This window comes from Leopardus geoffroyi, chromosome B4 (assembly GCF_018350155.1).
Source record: "Leopardus geoffroyi isolate Oge1 chromosome B4, O.geoffroyi_Oge1_pat1.0, whole genome shotgun sequence".
Lineage (NCBI taxonomy): Eukaryota > Metazoa > Chordata > Mammalia > Carnivora > Felidae > Leopardus > Leopardus geoffroyi.
In genome coordinates this window covers 23,670,503-23,685,181 of record NC_059341.1, presented here as the reverse complement: position 1 = coordinate 23,685,181, position 14,679 = coordinate 23,670,503, and the positions used below count along the sequence as shown (strand labels likewise).

At 35.5% G+C, this 14,679-nt stretch overlaps 1 protein-coding gene and 1 non-coding gene across 2 annotated transcripts in view; both read right to left on the bottom strand.

Annotated features, from left to right (window-relative positions):
- The window catches only part of GPR158 (G protein-coupled receptor 158), a 426,697-nt gene that overhangs the window by 44,063 nt on the left and 367,955 nt on the right, over positions 1-14,679 (bottom strand). The window lies entirely within an intron of this gene.
- On the bottom strand, positions 8,061-8,167 carry LOC123592276. The gene has a single exon (XR_006709674.1). It is a non-coding gene; the product is annotated as a U6 spliceosomal RNA (small nuclear RNA).

Below are 14,679 nucleotides of genomic sequence, written 5' to 3'. Positions count from 1 at the left end.
TGATGGCACATAATCTTTTAAGCACATCATTATTTTTTTTCATTCTAAACTACAATCCAATGAACATTTTTTTTCTCACTCCTTCAAAGCCCCCAAAAGTCTAAGAATGGAAAATAGAAATCTAGTGCATTAACTTCTATACATATCAGTTGTTACTATCTATATTGGGGAACATTGTTTCATCTCTTTTATCACGTTTAGAATGGATTGAAAACTAATTGAAAAGGGAACTTACAAGAAAGGTGGTATACAAGGTCAAACAGATTTTTTAAAGATATAAAGTTTCATATTTTTATACTGGAACAGATGCCAACTTAGGAAAACTTTTCTAGTGACTAGAGAACATAGGAAAGATTTTATCTATGTAAACCTGGCTATAATATGAGAAAAGATCATAAGCCTTCTGCATATGTACTATTTTCTTTTTAAAATGTTTTTAATGTTTACTTATTTGAGAGAGAGAGAGAGAGAGAGAGAGAGGAGAGAGAGAGAAAGAGACAAAGTGTGAGTGGGAAAAGGGCAGAGAGAGAAGAAGACACAGAACCTGAAGCAGGCTCCAGGCTCTGAGCTGTCATCATGGAGCCTGACATGATGTGGGGCTTGAACTCATGAATCATGATATCATGCCTTGAGCCAAAGTCAGATGCTTAACTGACTGAGCCACCCAGGCACCCCAAGCAAATCTACTATTGTTGGCAACTTAAGAAGTATATGTGATTATAGCCTTCAAAGCCCCCTTTTTCATGAGCTTGACCTATTTTTTTAAGTGCCCCTCACAACATTCTTTGCTTATAGACTAGGACCTGCTGTATTCTTGGGTTAGTTTCTCTCTACTGTGTTCTACCTCCCCAGCCCCTGACAAACCTTTCTCTTTCAGGTCACCTTCCTAGGCTGCCTGACCGAATACTGTATTTTATGGCTGACACCTGGAGTGTAATCTATGTTTATGCATATGTTTGGCCTACCTATACACCAATATTTTAAGAACATTATGAATAATTTTTGCAGATCAATTTTTGTATACACTTTTCTTTAGCTTTCAAAAAAATAACTCACTTTTTAAAAAGCTCTTGATACATATTACCAAATATTTTCAGTGGATTGTACCATTTATGCTCTCTTCTTCAGAGTATCAGGGTATCTTACTCCTTGGATAGTTAATATTATGAACAATTATAATTTAAAAAAAAAAACCCTTTCTCCTGAAATAAATGAAATACTGATCCATAATTTCCCATTGTATTCAATTTTTTTTGCATTCAGTTTTATAATTTGTTGCAATTCTTATAAATTGAGATGAGACTGTGAGGTAATTTTTTTTTAGACAAAGAGCTAATTTTCAAAATTATTTGTTGAATTGGCCATTCTCATTCTGTTGTTTTGGAAAGCTTTCTCTAAAAGTTTTGTAGTGCTTTCATATCAACCCTTAAGATTATTCCTAGGTATTTCAGGTTTACATTTAAGATTGCGAAGAGGACATTTCCATAATTATCTTCTCCAATTTAAAGGTAAATAGAGGGGCGCCTGGGTGGCTCAGTCGGTTAAGCGTCCGACTTCGGCCAGGTCACGATCTCGCGGTCCGTGAGTTCGAGCCCCGCGTCAGGCTCTGGGCTGATGGCTCAGAGCCTGGAGCCTGTTTCTGATTCTGTGTCTCCCTCTCTCTCTGCCCCTCCCCCGTTCATGCTCTGTCTCTCTCTGTCCCAAAAATAAATAAAGTTGAAAAAAAAAATTAAAGGTAAATAGAAAGCTATTCTTTCTTATACAAACCTATACATCTTGCTTAAATTTTCTTGATTGAACTTTCATGAATGTATGAATAATTCCTTTTCAGAGATATAACTCATATACCATAAAATTCTTCATCTTATGGTAAATTTATGAGACATGGTAAATATGGTAAATTTGACTTTTATAAATTTATAAAATTCAGTTGTTTTAGTGTATTCATAAAATGTGCATCATAACCCCTATCTAATTTCAGAACAGTTTCATCACCCCAAAACGAAACCTCATACTCAATTGTTACTCCTCATTCTTCTTTTTCCCCTAGACCCTGGCAACCACGAATCTACTTTACATCTGTACAAATTTGTCTATTATGAAATATTCTGAATATTTCACGTAAATGACATCATAGACTATGTAGCATTAATGAATACACTTCATTACTTTTTCCACTGAATAATATTTCATTGTACAGATAAACCATGGATTGTTTATCCATTCATCAGCTGATAAACACTTGGGTTCTTTCTAATCTTTGACTTTCATGAATAATCTTATTATGAAAATTTGTTGTATATATTTTTTTCTGTTTGGACATGTATTTTCAATTCTCATGGATATACGCCTAAGAATGGAACTGTTGGGTGATATGGTAACTTTATGTTTAATATTTTGAGGAACAAAATTGTTTCAGAACATGGCTGTACCATTTTACAATCCCACCAGCAATGTATGAGGTTTTCAATTTCTGCACATCCTCACCAATACTGTTATTTTAAGACTTTTTGACGATTAAAAAAAAAAAAGAAGACTTTTTGATTATAGCCATCTTTATGGGTTTGAAGTACAATCTCATTGTGGTTTGAATGTGATATCTCAAATGACTAGTGAAAAGTTAAGCATCTTTTCATGTAGGTATAGGCCATTTGTATATCTTCTTTGGAAAATTGTCTATTCTATTCAATTCAATTCCCATGTTTAAAGTTGTATTGTTTGTCCCTTAGTCGTTGAGTTGTATTACTTCTTTACATATACTGAATATCAGACCCTTATCAGACTTGCAAATATTTTCTCCTATTCCGTGGGTTTTCGTTTCACTTTTTTTTGGTGTGCAGGTTTTTTTTTTTTTTTTAATTTTAGAGTGAGAGACACAGAGAGAGAGAGCGCATTCAGCACAGAGATGGATGCGGGGCTTTATCCTACGACCCTGGGATCACGATATTAGCCGAAACCAAGAGTTGGATGCTCAAGCAACTGAACTTCCAGTTCTTTCCTTAAAGTTAAATTTATTTACACAGAACAAAATACACAAATCAGTGCACAAAACAATGACTTTTGATGAATGCAACAGCTTATATAACCCACACTTCCATCACTTCAGAACAACTTGCTTATTCATTTTTCTGTTGCTGGACATTGAGTTGGTTCAAATTTGGGGCTATTATAAAAAAAAATCCCAAGCAGGCTCTGCACTGCCAGGGCAGAGCCACATAGGGCTTAAAACCATGAACTGTAAGATTCTGACCTGAGCCAAAACCAAGAATCAGATGCTCAACTGACTGAGCCACTCAGGCACACTTGTTATTGAGTTCTATGAGTTTTTAAATATATTTTGGATTATTAAACCCTTTATCAGGTATATGAATTGCAAACATTTTCTCACATTCAGTAGGCTGCCTTTTCATTTTGTTGATGGTTTCCTTTGCTGAGCAGAACCTCTTTATTTTGATGTAGTCCCAGTTGTTTATTTTTGCTTTATAAAAGCTTTCGTGTTTGGAATCAGATTCAAAATTCATCGCTAAGACTGATATCAGGGATCTTACTGCCTATGTTTTCTTCCAGGGGTTTCATGGTTTCAGGTCTTACATTCAAATCTTTAATCCATTTTGAGTTAACTTTTGTGTATAGTGTAAGATAGTGGTCCAGTTTCATTCTTATGCATGTGGCTGTCCAGTTTTCCCAGCACCGTTTATTGAAGAGACTATCCTTTTCCCATTCTTGCTTCCTTTGTTGTAAATTAATTCACCATATGTCAATGGGTTGATTTCCGAATGGTCTTCTGTGCCACCTCTGTGTGTTTTGATTGCCGTAATTTTGTAATATCTTTTGAAATTAGGGAGCATGATGCCTCCAGCTTCGTTCTTTCCAATTGTTCGTGTCTGCAATTTCTTTCATCAATGTGTTATAGTTTTCAGTGTACAGGTCTCTTGGTTAAATTTATCCCTGGGTATTTTATTCTTCTTGATGCAATTTTAAATGGAACTATTTCTTAATTTCTCTTTATGATAGTTTGTTATTAGTGTATAGAAACACAACAGATTTTTGTATATTTATTTTATATCCTACAACTTTACTGAATTCATTTATTAGTTCTAATAGATTTTTGGTGGTGTCTTCAGGATTTTCTATATATATCATGTCATCTGCAAGTTGTGACAATTTTACTTCTTTTCCAGTTTTGATGCCTTTTATTTCTTTTCCTTGCCTAATTGTTCTGGCTACGACTTCCAATACTATGTTGAATAAAAGCAGTAAAAGTGGGCATCCTTGTCTTGTTCCTGATCTTAGAAAAAAGTTTTTCAGCTTTTCACAACTGAGTACAATGTTAACTGTGGTTTTGTGATCATATATGGCCTTTAGTATGTTTAAGTACATTCCCTCTAGATCTGCTTTGTTGAGAGTTTTTATCATCAATGGATGTTGAATTTGTCAAATACTACTCTGCACCTATTGAGCTGATATGATTTTTACCTTCATTCTTTCACTTTTTTTATTGAAGCATAGTTGATACACAATGTTACATTACTTTTAGGTGTGTAATATAGTAATTTGACAAGTTCATACATTATGCTATGATCCCTGCAAGTGTAGCTACCATCTGTCACCATATAATGCTATTATAATATCATTGATATATATATTCCCTGTACCTTCTATTCCTGTGACTTATTCTTTGCATAACTGGAAGCCTGTATCTCCCACTACCCTTCACCCATTTTGCCTATCCTTGCACCCCTGTTATTTTGTTACTTTCTCGATAGTATCCTTTGATGCACAAATGTTTTTCATTTTGATAAAGTCCAGCTTATCTACTTTTTTTCTTTTTTTGCTTGTGCTTTAGGTTTCTCTCCAAGACTATGAATATTTGTGTTTCCTTATAAGAGTTTTATAGCTTTAGCTCTTACATTTAGGTCTTTTATCCATTTGGAATTAATTTTTGTAAATGGTGTAGAGTAGAGGTCCAACCTCATTCTTTGGCCTGGAGAAACTTGGCATTGATCTGTGTGCCTCTTCCTCTTGCTGTAGCTTTGAAGTAAGTTTTAAAATCAGGAAGTGTGAGTCTTCCAACTTTCTTCTTCTTTTTTAAGATTGTTTTGGCTATTCTAGTTCCTTTTCATTTCCATACGAATTTTAGAACCAGCTTGTCAATTTCCACAAAAAAGTTAGCTGGGATTTTAATAGGAATTAGGCTGATTCAATTTAGGAAAGATAGAAATCTGAAAATACTGAACTTGCCAAACCATGAACAAGGGATGTCTTTCCATTTATTTAGGTCTTCTTTAATTCTACAGTGTTTTGTAGTCTTCAGGGTACCTTTCTAGCAGTTCTGTTGTTAAACTTATTCCTACATATTTTATGGTTATGCTATTGTAAATGAAAATTTCCCCTTAATTTCAGTGTTAGTCTGTGGCTAGTGTGTAAAATACAACTGATTTTTGCATGTCTGTCTTGTACACTGCAACATTGCTAAACCTGCTTATTAATTCTAATAGTTTTTGGTGGATTCCTTAGGATTTTCTCTACAGAAGATCATGTTATCTGGAAACAGTTTTACTTCTTTCTCCGATCTAGATATCTTTTATTTCTTTTTGGAGCTTAACTGCTCAGGTGAGAACTTCTAGGACAATGTTGGCTAGAAGTAGCAAGAGCAAACATTCTTGTCTTGTTCCTAATCTTAGGAACAAGGGGTAAAGACTTTAAGGGGTAAAGACTTCAGTCCTTCATCATTAAGCATGATGTCAGCTGTGGGTTTTTCATAGATAACTTTTATCAGGATGAGGAAGTTCCCTTCCATTCCAAGGATGTAGAGTGTTTTATCATGAGAGTGTGTTGGAGTTTTGTCAAATGCTTTGTCTGCATTTGTTGGGATGATCATGTGGTTTTGTCATTATGTTAATGTACTCTATGACATTGATTGATTTTTGTATGGTCTAAATCCCACCGGGTCGTGATGTATGATCCTTTTTAGAGGTTGCTGGATTCTGTCTGGATTGAGATTTTTATGTCTATATTCATAAGAGATATCGGTCTGTAGTTTTGTTTTCCTGTGATATGTTTATTTATTTTTGGTATCAGGGTAACATTGGCCTCTTACAATGAATAGGAAGTGTTGCCTTATCTATTTTTCAGAATGGTTTGCAAAGAATTAGTGTTAATTATTCTCTATATCATTGATATAACTCATCAGTGAAGCCTTCCAGTACTGGTATGTGGGGGATGGGAGGGGCGGGAGGGGAAGATTTTTGATTAGTAATTTCAATGTCTTTACTTGTTTCAGATTTGTTTAGATTTTCTATTTCTTCTTGAGTCAGTTTTGGTACTTTGCATTACCTAAGAATTTCTAGAATAGTTGAGCTTCTAGTGTTAAATTCCTTGTTAGCTCAAATCCAGTCTTTTGGACTGGACACATGTGAATTCTGTGTGATGGACATTAGGATAACCAGAGGCCAAGCAAGCCAATGACACGTTAGAAAGTATTATACAGGTAATACTATCTAAAATCACAAGCTTAACAATAGCCATGTTTAAAGGAAAGTAGTCTAAATACACAAATTAAAAGACGGAGGTTGTCAGATTAGACTTAAAGATGCAAGTCCCCACCATAAGCTTTCTGCAAGAAATGCACATTAAATGTAAAACAAAGGTTTGGGGCGCCTGGGTGGCTCAGTTGGTTGAGAGACCAACTTCGGCTCAGGTCATGATCTCATGGTTTGTGAGTTCGAGCCCTGCATCGGGCTCTGTGCTGACCGCTCAGAGCCTGGAGCCTGCTTCTGATTCTGTGTCTCCCTCTCTCTCTGCCCCTTCCCTGCTCATGCTCTGTCTCTCTCTGTCTCAGAAATAAATAAACATTAAAAAAATCATTTTTAAAAATAAATATAAAACAAAAGGTTTAAAGTTAAAATAATGGGGAAAAAGATATAACATGCTAACACTGATCAAAAGAAATAAAAACTGGTTATATTAATATCAGACAAAGTAAATTTTATAGCAAAGAATATTACCAGGGACAATGAAGGTCATTTCATAATGGAGTCAATCCTTATGGATAGGACATGAATCCATGTCCTATGAATAGAACCGAACAACTCCAAATGTTTATGCATCTAAGAACAGAACTTCAAAATATCTGAAGTAAAAACTGAAAGAACTGTGAGGAAAAACAGGCAAATATGAAATTTCCAACTATTCTCTCAATAGAACAAGTAGAGAGAAAATTAATAAGGATATAAAAGATGAACAAAATTATTAAACAACCACAAAACCACAGAAGACACATTCTTCCAAGTGCCCGTGGAACATTTACCAAGATAGATTATATTCTGGGCCATAAAATGAGTCTCAATAAATTTAAGAGGATTCAAGTCATACAAGGAATGTGGGCTGACCAGAACAGAATTAAATTAGAAATCAAAAACAAGGATTTATGGAAAATCTCTCAAATATTTGCAAACTAAATAACCAATAACCTGTGGGTCAAAGAATAATTCAAAGTAGAAATTATTTTGAGCTGAATGAAAACGTAAACACAACTCAGGTATTTGGGAGTGGACACTTGTAAATGCTGGGGGAGGGGCAGAGGAGTAACCAGAGGCCAGGTGAGTGAGTGGATGGCGCATCAGGAAGGACATAGGTGTGTCCACGTAATAACATCAGCCGAGCCCCTGTCTCTGGGCCCAGACAACGGCAGGCAGATGGCAGCAAACAGCTTGCAGAAGCAGACTGTCTCACTGTGGCCTTTATTATTTATTTATTTTTTAAGAAATTAAAAAAAAAAAATTAAAAAAAAATTTTTTTAATGTTTATTTATTTTTGAGACAGAGAGACACAGCATGAGCAGGGAAGAGGCAGAGAGAGGGGGAGACACAGAATGTGAAGCAGGCTCCAGGCTCTGAGCTGTCAGCACAGAGCAGGACGCGGGGCTCAAACTCACGAACTGTGAGATCATGACCTGAGCCGAAGTCGGATGCTTAACTGACTGAGCCACCCAGGCGCCCCAAGAAATTTAAAATTTTTTTGATGTTTAGTTAATATATTTATTACAGCACATTGTTAGTCAAAAGTGTGGAAGCTTCATGAATTTGCATGTCACCCTTGCACAGGGGCCGTGCTAACCTTCTCTGCATCCTTCCAATTTTAGTGCATGTGCTGCTGCTGTGAGCACTCACTGTGGACTTTAAAGCCTGGCTGCCCTTCTTTTTGCTACATGAATGAATTAATCTCATTTCCCACTTATTCTCTCACATGTACTTCACATGAGGAAGAGAAATATTTCCACTTGAGGGCTTACAGTCTCTAACAAAGAACATTAGGATAAAGTATTTATCAACTATAGTCCAAGAAGTACTAATTCTGAATTACCAGATGGGCTCTTATTTGGCATTTTAATGTTAAGGAACACACAGAGAATTGCACACACACATATACAAGGTGACACCATACAATCCAGGCAATAAAAAACATCCCATGTTTCCAATGTGGCACATAGCCCCTAAACTATATACTCTAATTCAAACCTATTTCCAGAAATCTTGACATAAAATGCTCCTGCTGTGATTAGAAATTAGAGCCCCCATATATATATATATATATATATATATATATACACACACACACACACACACACACACACACATATATATATATATAATCTCAAAAACAAAAAAAGGAGTTTAATATTAAAAAGCTTTGAATGTAGATATTATACAATAAAGGGTATTTAAAAATTACGCATCACAAAAAATCAAGTAGGACATCTGAAGTCAGACAAAATAAGTGACGCTTTAAATCTCTTTAGTTTTCTGAGAAATGTTCCCATTTTATTCATGTCTAATATTTAATATGTTCTGAAAAGTAGAAAAATTAAAAAATGAATTTTGTTTTTATTTCTAATTATACTGAAAAGGTGCTCATTGATGTTAAAGGTTCTGTATGAATACAGACCTCTAGTTAATAAAAGACATCTTTTATCAATATGCTTACATATCCCAAGTCTTTTATTTCCTATAAGTAGATTAAATTGAGCATATTAATTCATAAATGAAGCTATTCAAGCCAACAACCCTTAATTAGCTTCTGAAAGTGACAAGAATATACCAACATAATTAACAATATTTAGGGCCATTCAGCTGGGCCAAACCTTTGGGTCCTGTAGGAAGCCAGACAGGGCAGCGTGAAGTCATTAGAAGGGGCAGGATGGGGAGGAAGGAGCAGAGGGAATTGTCTTATCCTCCAGCTGGAGATTTTATAATCAAAGAGTAACTCCTTGGAGCTTAGGGGACTCTATTTTCATGGTTTCTGCGGAGCCATTCATAAGGACTAGCTGTATACAAAGTCCCACAGGACTCAGTCTCAAGACAGCTGTGGACGGATTACAAGTACGCCAAGAAAGGGGAGATGAGTATAGGAAGGACAAGTGAAAGGACACAATTTGCTTATTTCTCAGGTTTTCAAGGCCTCACTTTTTCTAGGTCCTTCCAAGCATATGAGTGATCAGAATGACAGAAATGTAGGGCTTGCAAAGCTAAGGTATGTAACCACACACTTTCTGAAAGTTAGTTAGAATCAGGAAAGCACGCAAATAGTTCTGTGCATTAGTGTGAGTCTTTATGGTGCATTCCATGCCAATGTTTCTTGAATTAATGAAATCATGAGGTAAATTTATATTGTTAAGAGCCAAATGTCTTTTGATCTTTCCTGTTTCATTGCAAATAATTTAAAATGGTAAAAATATCTCTAGGGAAACTGTTTCAATCTTAATCTCACAAAGCCTACCTAGGTTGGCACTCAATGAACTAAGAAACAGGTAAAGAGAAAGTCAAATTATTTACAAATCTAATTTTTTCCCCAAACCTCTTAAAATGCCAGTATTAGACATAGTTCTGAAACATGAATTTGAAACTTATTTTCTAAATTTTCATCCTAAGCATGTCATTTTCCTGTACAGCACCCAGTTATTTTCCAGTAAATGCAAAGTGTGGGTATAGAAGGTAAAGTCTCGGGTATTTGGTAGTCTGCCTCTGAAGCTAAGTAACTTTCTTTGAATTTGGAACTTACTTAGTTTTCTATTAACAAAGAGTCTCTGTTTAATCAAACTTTAGCCAGGCTCTTCTGAACCTTCTGCTCGACTGGGCCCAATCTTTGGACTTCCCTTGTCTTTTTGTTTGTTTTTCCTAAAATTAAGTTTCAATTATTCCAATAAAAGGATATAATTGCTTCAATTACTAATTAAATTTTGTGTAATGACTATATTCTCTGTAATTTATAAATGCCTAAATTTCAATTTGCAACAAATTCCTGAGATAGTAGGTTTCAAAATACATAGAAGCTCAAGGTGTGTTGTTGTTTTAATCCACACAGTAAAAGAGAAAAAAGCAGAAGTAAATTCTCTTTGGATTTCCCTTTTCTTTACACTGCCCAATTGTAGCAAGATTCTTACTAAGTCAGTTTTGGGAGAATCTCCCACCCTTGATATCTGAGACCACCTTGGCTTGCCTTTGTCAAGACTCCTATCAAATTGGTTTAGCAAGAAATTCTCCTTTGCCTCTGATGCTTTCTCTTAGTAGTTTTCCATCCACTGCTCCCTAACTGTTAATCTCCACTATTCCTTGTTATCTTCAGAGTTGAGCCCAATCTCTCTCTCCTGCTGTAAAACTCCATTGTCATTGACCCCTGAATGGAGTCTGTCTCACCATTCTTTAATGAGTGTCAGAATAATTTTTTTCTTTAACATTGTCCAAATATAACTCTAACAGGAAAAGAGACCTTCCTCAGAAGCTTATGAGTTCCTTTTCTCTGAGACAATATGGTTCTCAAGAAATGTTACTATGAGTAATTCTCCATGTGAAGGTATTCTAAATCCAGAGTAGGCAGCCGGAAAAGATGATAAATCACAGTGAACTCAGCAGAAAGGAGGACCTGAAATCGTCATCATTATCATATTCCATATGGCAAACTCTTCCCATTTCCTAGTCAAAATGCAATGTCCGTGGTTACATGCTCAAAGGATGTTTAATTGAGACATTATTTTGGTTGAGGTGGGCAACTGGCTAAAACCATTTTGAAACTATTTCATATTCAAACCCCTATGGACCATGATTTGGGACCTTCAATATCATTCATCTGTGAGCTGGAGTTAACTGCAAGAGTTTTAGAGTAATCTTGTGTATGCCCAGAGGCATTTGCTCAGCCACCTAAGAACAAAAGTTGTTATTTTTTTGGCTTTCATAAATGAGGTCTAACCAACACCTTGCTCAATGGTCTGTTAAGGCAGATGGTTCTGCAGCTAATAGACAGTCTAATTTGCCTAAGTTCCTATCTCAAATTGCCTGCCAGCCAGTGGTTATCATAAGTTAAGCTAAAGAAGGAAACCTTCATCTTATTACAAGCTCTTAGCTTCTTTATATAGTCCCACACTTGCTTTTCTTTCTTTTGCTCTTTCAAAAATTTAACATACCTTACTGTATTTTATGTATCCTTTTAAAGAATACATAAAATAAATAAATATAAATATCATCCAGTCACTTTTCAAAATTTACTAGGAAACAACCAAAAATAAAATAAAATAAAATAAAATAAAATAAAATAAAATAAAACCCTTCTCACAAAGTGTAAATATTTGGTGCTAATGAGCACAGTAGAGAAAACTGCTATGTATTGTGTTGTATCTAGAGCAAGGAATACTGAATAATGTATGAAGTGAAAATCCCTCATCCAGACCCAGAAGAAGGCTTTTTCACAGCTTGCTTAAATATTCATTTTAAATATAGTACAACAAAGTCTTTTGTTTTTTCCTTGATAAGCCTTGGAAAAAGGAACACAGCAATTTGTCTCCAGAAACCATATTATAGGGAATAGGAAAATGTTCCTTTAGCATTAAGTTTCTTAATCTCTTTCCACCTCCTTTCCTTTAAAACATTTCCTCGTTTTGCCTCCTGAAATTATACTTGGCTTTTCTGCACCTAGAGATACTGCCTTCCCAATTTTCTTAAACCAACTTAACTTAGCAAGTAATCTGTGAACACACACATCCATGGAGGTGCTAGATGTTCTTTTAGATCTGTCTTACATCATTCATGTCCCAAGTCAAACATATGTATGGTTCCTGAAGGAAACTCCTTTTTATCAATGAAACTCCTTCATTTTTTCCTACTCCAGCACTATTTTCCCTTTTGATCCATATTAAGCAAGCTAAAACATGATCATTCTTCCTTCTTTCTTTCTCCAAAAAGGAACAAATAGTTTCAGGTTCGAATAAATTGCACTGCCTGAAGGTGGGGCAGTGGGACTGGTTTGCCCTAGGGTGTAGGTAACAAAGGGACTGATTTGCCTATAGATAATTTAAGGCAATAATAAGGACAACTAAAAGTTGGTCTGCTTTTTATCTCCATCATGTGTTAGTGATCCTTTGGTTTGGCATTGTAGTCTTTGACTGCGTGAGTCTCAAATGTGGGGAGACACCACTAAATTAAAAAGTAGAAGATTTGGTAAAAGTACATGGAACTTTGAAGTCCCCATCCCAGGCTAACAGTATCATCTCTGTGACAGAGTGAGAGAGATCTTGTTCCTTTTTCACATTTGCTTCAAGTTTTCTGAGATACTGGAATTCTGTAAACACTACAATCAATCAATGAGAAACCAGGAGATGGAGAAAGAAATGTTCTATTACTAAGCCTTGGGGGAAGTGACTGAAATAAAACAAAAACTCAGGTCTTTTTTGCCTGTCCTATTCTCAAGCGACTATAACATTCATCTTATATGTCTGTACTGATAATTTCCTTAGACTTTTCTGCCTAAAGAGTTGGGTTTACCTTTAAAAAAATCTTGAAATGAAAAATGAAGTTTCTGTGAAAATGATATATGGCATTCACTATGCTGTCTTGATTCCTCAATCTACCTTGGGTCAGGTTCTCTAAAGCCTAGTTCTGTGACTTTCTATCCTTCCAATGAATTTCCTTTTTGCTTAATTTAGCCATAGCAACCCCTCCCCCTTGATATATTTACATATATTCCAATCATATTTAATCTTTACAACAACTTTACAAGTGAAGTGAGATAACTGATTTTCAGATGTTAACATAATTTATTTTTGGTTTTGTAAATAGGATTAAAATTCAAATTTGGATTTGTTAGGATTTATGTCTTTCCTCTTTATCATGTTACTACAAAATCTTAGAAGTCATTTCTTCAGGGCCACATGTTGCTTGAATCTAAAAGATACCAACCAAAGACACCCCTAGCTGCTCCATTCACTATAACCCATTCATTCACTTAACAAATATCTAAATATATAAATATGGGCAAGATGCACAACTAAGGATGGAGAATACAAAGCTGGTTCAGCCGTCACTTTCATTGGGTTGTTCACATTCTTCTTGGATACTAACTGTTCAGTTTTATAGACTTAAACAATACTGGAATCAGTTCAATTTAAACAATATGGAAAAAAACCAGAATATAATATGAAGCCATATGTTTCAGACAGGATAAGAATAACTCAGCTCATTAAGTTAGAAACAGTTTCTATTCAATTTAGACTTCAGTGGGGGTAACTCTTCACTACAATGACTTCTAGAGATACATAGAAAGATAGAGCTTTAATTCCAGTCTTTAAACAAAAGAATGATGAACTAATCTAGTTTCTCAAATTCCAATCATTTGCAGACCCCACTCAAGATTTCTGCCTAGGTCTGCGTACAAGCTATACATTCTTTAAATCATTTTCTATTTATTGCTTTAAAATATTTTAAAGGAGGGGCGCCTGGGTGGCGCAGTCGGTTAAGCGTCCGACTTCAGCCAGGTCACGATCTCGCGGTCCGTGAGTTCGAGCCCCGCGTCGGGCTCTGGGCTAATGGCTCAGAGCCTGGAGCCTGTTTCCGATTCTGTGTCTCCCTCTCTCTCTGCCCCTCCCCGGTTCATGCTCTGTCTCTCTCTGTCCCAAAAATAAATAAACGTTGAAAAAAAAATTTAAAAAAAAAAAAAAATAAAATAAAATATTTTAAAGGAAACTTTATATTGCTACTTTCAATGAAGAACCAATAATCCAGAAACAGAAAGTAAGTATACAAGTGCAATGAGAGAGTTAATAGGTTATATCCAGACAGCACTGCAGTGCACAGCTCTGAGCCCAAAGCTTGATCTATTCTTTGTTGCAAAGGAGGATTAGAAACTGTTTGGCAGGTGTCAGAGACCTACTGGCTCCACACTAATTTTTCTCTTGGATATAATCAGAAGGATGGAAAGAGAACCTAAATGGAAGTAATTTTCTCATTACATGATTCAGTGCTATTTAATACTATATTTGCATCCCACCAAACAGCCTCTTACAGACCAGAGTTATATGGTCTAGATACTTGGGGACATACAGTGAGTCAGGGGCCTATGAATGAATGCATTATGTGTGGAGAGAACTGTTGGAAGCAGCTTTCAAGGCTGCATCTGACATTTTTATTCATTCAATCATCGACTAATGTGTATTAAACACCTCCAATGTATCAGCCATTGTGTGAAGAGGTGGGGATTTAATGGTAAGACCCTCATTTCAAAAAGAAAGTAAATTAGGTAAAAATGAAGAAGATAATTAAATAAACAAACTGTATTACATAATAAAGAACCCAAGAGATGCCAAGTGTTAGACTCACAGGGAGAAAGATAATTTTTAAATCTCAAGAGATCATC